Below are 5737 nucleotides of genomic sequence, written 5' to 3'. Positions count from 1 at the left end.
AATTCCATCAAGACCGAAGACCTTCTTTAATTTCTTTTGAATTTTTTATGAGTTTCTTTATTTTTATGGTTACTCTGACTTTGAGATGCTTCTTTTCGAACTAATTCCCTAGATAACTAGGGGAAGATGAAACATATGATGAATTCTATTATTTGATTTCTATTTTACGCGATAAATACTATATTCTTGTTCTCAATTATGTGTGTTTATCTCTTATTTTAATATTTCCGGCATATTAATTCATGTTTAATGTGCTTAAACTAGAGGAGGAAAAGTCCATATTTAAGAGTAGATCTAGCATAATTGAGTGGAGTTGCATGCAATCCTAGAAATAGGACAACATAAATCTACCGGATTAGAGTCAAATCTAATAGGGGAATCCATAAATCGAGTTAATGCGATAATAGGGTTTTAATTAGAAAGAAATTTCAAATAATCAAACCTAGAGTCAGTTGCTCTTACCCTTGAAAGAGATATTAGTATAATTTAAGGATTTCTATGGATCAAGATACCCAGTGAATAAATCGTTTAATTCAGATTCATAATAATAGATGAAGTCTAGATGGATTCTTTCCTGGGTATTGTCTCTCTCATTGGTTATCTTTCGGTTTTTTCGTGATTTTTTTTCTGTTGAGTTCTTAGTTAAATTAATTTAGTAAATCTTAGTTTAAAACAATCATTTCAATTTATCGACTAAATAATAAGAAAGCGGTAATTACTAGTACTTTTTAGTCCTCGTGGATACGATATCTCTACTCACCATAACTATACTACTTATCGATAGGTGCACTTGCCTTTGTCATATTTTAGTTAGTTTTGTGACACATTGCCAAGCATAATGATGGCAATACATATTGCAGGTTCGATTATTCGCAGATATTCAACTTGATGAATTTTACAAATTCGGATAATATTCGGATTCAGATGTTAAAATTACTATCTGCTATGGATGAGCGGATGTGATAGACCCCCTCAATATCCATTATCTGAATCAACATTACAACAATTCTTCCTCTCATAAACACGTTTCATGTTGAGGGAAGTTATTCTTTGATCAAACCATGGTTACCAAGCTCTAGGTTTGAATCAAAAAAAAACTAACCAAAACACTTGCAGCCTTCATGAACATTCTTCAAATCATAAAGCGAAGCAATTGAACCAAAGGATTGGAGTTGATGTTGTTAAGCACAGGTTTGATGCCATGTTTGAGTGTTGATCAAGCACCATAAAGCTTCATAATAATGTCTAAGAAGACAACAATAAACCTAAGAAAAGAAACACCTCATGAATGGCCTTCAAGAGGTAGAAAATAACTGAGGAAAATGGAGAAAAATAGGCTACTTGTTTTCTTGATTTTAGCTATAATATCTCAAATCAGACCAACTCATATTCATACAAAGAGACTGGTAGAATCGATTAGAGATAGTTAGCACCAACAGAACCTAGCTAATTCTTTACTGCACAATGCAGTTTTCAATACCTAATTAACAGAATCTAACTTGTAACTACTTCTAAACTACATGTGTTTCATATGTGTACAAAAAACTTATTTATACATTTAAATGACATATTGAATATCATGAAAAATCATATGTTAAAAAAAAAGGTTAATAATGGGTTTGGACTTTAAACTAGTTATCGTTTAAACCTTTTAAAAGTCTAATTACTCTTTGTTGAAACTTAAAATTTTAGGGGTTCTGAATAAAAATATTAAGCCTAAATGATGGGCTTGAACAAAAATCTAATTTCGTTTAAAAAATAGGTTAAATTTGAATTTTAACATTCAAGATTTAAATCCAGTCCAGTCCAGTCCAATCTAATTTTATTTTTATTTTTATATATTATAGAACTTGTATCACATAAAATTTAAATCTATAATAGTATATAATTTATAATGTAAATATTAATAGTATATTAAGTTATTTATATTTAAAATTTAATAAAATAATTAAAAATAATATAAATGTTTGTAAAAGAAAAATAAACTTAAAACGAGCTTGATTAATCATGTAGAAATATCTACGTACTTTAGTATCAATGAAAGCTTATATTAGGGCGAAAGCATAATCTTATCTAAGTGTATATTATTTTTATTAATCGCTTCAACTAATTATTTGGTGCAAAGTGCAAACTGACAATAGCAGAAATTTAGACTTCTGATAAAATACATAAACAAGATATTCCTTCCGTATAGATTACCATGGGCTCTACTACATCCACCGGATATGTTTGTGGATAGGTTTAATATATGATGAGATATATATATAATTTATATTTACTTAATATTAATATTTTTATTTAATTGATACCTAAATTTGAAAACAATAAGTTAATTTGAGTACTTTTTTGAGTTACTTGACTAATATTGTTAAAATATGTTGACGGGCACTATCGAGCAAAATCATGATGATATGCTTTAACATATTATTAGTCAAAATGTCACATCATATTTTAACAATATTAATCAAGAAAATATTAAATTAACTTATGATTTTTAAGTTTAGATATCAAATAAGCATAAATATATCCGGTTGGTATATTAAATTTGGTGCTTGTATAAAAAAAATTGAGTCATTTTCGTCAGTACTCATAAACGAAAACATCTAAACATATTAAATATAAAAATCATTCAAAAAATTGTAAGCTATAAACTTCATCTTTTGTTTGGAATTTGAATAGAAACTAAATAGAGGTAGGATGCAGATTATTATCTCTTATGGCCATTAATTGCTCACAACATTATAATTTGTAAAATTTATTTCTACCGTATGCCATCTAAGCATTAGATGTGAAGTTGAAATTGGCGCAAGTAGTTTGCCTACCCAAAAGGGTAGAGCTGAACCCCAGCCTTGAAGTTGCCAATCAAACTGAAGAAGAGTGTCCTCCAATTGGTACCCTCCAATAACAATGGAAGTCATTGGGTTCGAGCCACCATTCACGAACCCAAGACACGACACTTCCCTGCTAACCTCGACCATCGAGTTGCCCCAAAAATCCTCCAAAAAGTATTCTCGTTCTGCAACACGAGGTCTATTGATGGCACCGCTGCTCCTAAACGTGTTCCTACAATGTTTCTTGAGCTGAAACATACCTCAAATGGGCCACACCAGCCACCCTGGTGATGTTCCTAGCAGCAGCTTCATTAATGAAGGCCTCAGTAACAGCTTTGAAGATGGAGCCTCTAGGGCAGTGTAGGGATTCACGGTGCTAATCTTTGTGCCCCAACACCTTCGCTGTTAATGGACAGTAACGTTGTATTCAGTGAGACGGGTTTTTCGTTCACTTTGATGGACTTAACGCCGATGAAATACTCGGCGGAAGGTTCACCGAGAGGGAAAGAAGGGGCTGTGCTGATAGGGTTAATGAAGAGCGGTGTGAAAGTAAGCGATTCTGATGCATCAACTCCAGGGAGGAACACATAGGGACCATCACCGAAGAAAATAACACCATTGGCAGACGAGAGACAAATGGCGAATTTCCTTCGGAAACTGAAAGCAGCAGAGAATTGCGAAGGAAGCCCAATTCTATACCTACCGAAACCAGCCATTCCCACAACACCGTTAGCAAGGCCTTGAAGCAGGGAAGTTGGTGCACAAGCGAAAAGGAATCTAGGCACGGTTACCACTCTGCAGGATTCCTCCCATCAGTTGATTGCAGAGAGACAACATCTTGTGCAACCTCACCAGGACCGGCGGTGTTAGTGACGGTGTTGCCGGGTCCGACAGCACATGTATTGTTGTTGCACCCTGGCCTTGGTCCATCGAAACAATCTCCGCACCCATTGGCTCCAGCCAGCGAGCATTGGGCTGAACCGCACCTGGCAGGACGGTAAGTCGATGAAACATAATCCCGTTCACAATCAACCCACAAGTATCGGCCCCGAGATCAACCACAACGCGTATAGGAACAAAGGGTGTCCTTTGGTTAATAGTGGTGAGGTATTGAAGTGTGGAGGCGTCTTTAGAGACTGGAACGACCAGGGCCTTGGGGCGGAACGACTGTTGGGCTAAACCAGGAGCAACAAAGAAAACTAAGAATGAAATGAAGAGAAGATACTGAAGAGAAGCCATGATTGAAAGATGAAAGGGGAAATAGGTAGTGAGAGGCAAAGGCAGAAGTGAAAGCTGTATTTACTCGCGTTGATCAACGCTTGCGACAAGCCGCCGACGCGAGGGGCCGAGAGCATGCGCTAAAGGTCAAAACAGGCTGCTAGAAGCAAAGGCAGCTAGGCAGCCAGCTGCTCTGGACGTGTTTGCATGGAAGAGGACTTTTGACTTTGACCACATTATCCTAATCCATTATCTCTAATCAAATCTATACATTAATGTGAGGATGAGAGTTGGTATTTGATATACGGAAATTATAACATTTTCACTTGTCTATTAATAACATTTTTTATTATATTTGAATTACAGAAATTATAAATTTTCACTTGTCTATTAATAAACATTTGACATGTTTTATTTATTAGGTAATTATTCACTCGTACTTGAATCTTTTAATTTCGAAATTTTAGTATGTGTGTTGTATTTAAAAAATAAAAAAAAGATAAAATATATAATAAAATATAATCTTATTTATGGATTAAATTTTTTCGTTTATATACCAAATAATTATCCTTTTTTATTAAATATTAAAAGAAGTATACATCACTTTTTTTGAATAATTAAGGCATCGTTAATGCTTATTTTACGGTTCGTAAAGATTAATTCTTTCAAGGTTTGTGGTTACATCTCCGAACAATGTTTTCTCTAATGTTTGACCTCGAGCCTCTCATTGGGTGTAGGGGCGAATTCCAAAATTCTTTTAAGCTTTGTGTGGTTGGTTGAAAGAAAATTCGAAAAATGAAAAATTGAAGGATAGAAAACTAGAAGGATTGAAAATATGTATTTCCTTTTCATAGTGTTTGGTAGGAGAGATAGAAAAATGAAATGAAAATTTTCTGTGGAAGGAAAGAAAATAAAACATTTGAAAAATGCATAGTTTTAACTAATATATACATCTCTCTTATTTTTTTCAATTTGAAAAGATTGATTTTTATGCATTAAGATGAAAAATGATTATCATTCTATTTTCTTTTCTCTCACTTTTCTTCCTAACCAAGCACACTCAAAATTTATTTTCTTTCTACTTTTTCACTCCCTCCCATCCCTTCATTTTTCCACTCAACCAATCACACCATTAAAGTTAAGAGATTAAAATTGAATTATAAAATTTTTTGAAAAATCAAAATATAATTTATTTCGTGGAAGGAACAATCTCTACTTTTGTTTTTCAAACTTAGATTCCTTTTTAAAAATAAATTATTATTTTTCTCATATTCATTTGTAATGTAACGACACGTATGATGATGCAATAGCGATGGAAATCTGTTGCCTTTAGTGGGGAATTGTCTCGAATTTGTGACGGAATATATTTCTAACTTGAAAACGGCATTATTTATTATGCTGGATATGTAATAATTGATTAAGATAATGACAAAGAGACTTAATATTTTTTGGAAAAAGATTTCCGTAATTTCAAAAGGAATACAAATAATGTTTCACTTTTGATTTATCATCTAAATCAAGTCCATATTTTTTGTGTTTTTCTTTTTCTATTATCTAAAATACAATAACAATTAATCCATAATTTTGTTTCAATATATTTCAATTTTGAATATATATAGGATTATTATTTCATACACTATTATTAGAATTTTTTAGACTCTACAAATAAATTAAATATATGATAAATG

General features: G+C 32.7%; 1 pseudogene; it reads right to left on the bottom strand.

Moving 5' to 3' along the window:
* Positions 1 to 2640: 2640 nt before the first annotated feature.
* Positions 2641 to 4104, bottom strand: LOC121226333 (probable aspartic proteinase GIP2; annotated as a pseudogene).
* Positions 4105 to 5737: the final 1633 nt, after the last annotated feature.

This window comes from Gossypium hirsutum, unplaced genomic scaffold (assembly GCF_007990345.1).
Source record: "Gossypium hirsutum isolate 1008001.06 unplaced genomic scaffold, Gossypium_hirsutum_v2.1 scaffold_125, whole genome shotgun sequence".
Lineage (NCBI taxonomy): Eukaryota > Viridiplantae > Streptophyta > Magnoliopsida > Malvales > Malvaceae > Gossypium > Gossypium hirsutum.
Note: the sequence above shows the minus strand (reverse complement) of the source record. Positions and strands in the feature narration are given on the sequence as shown.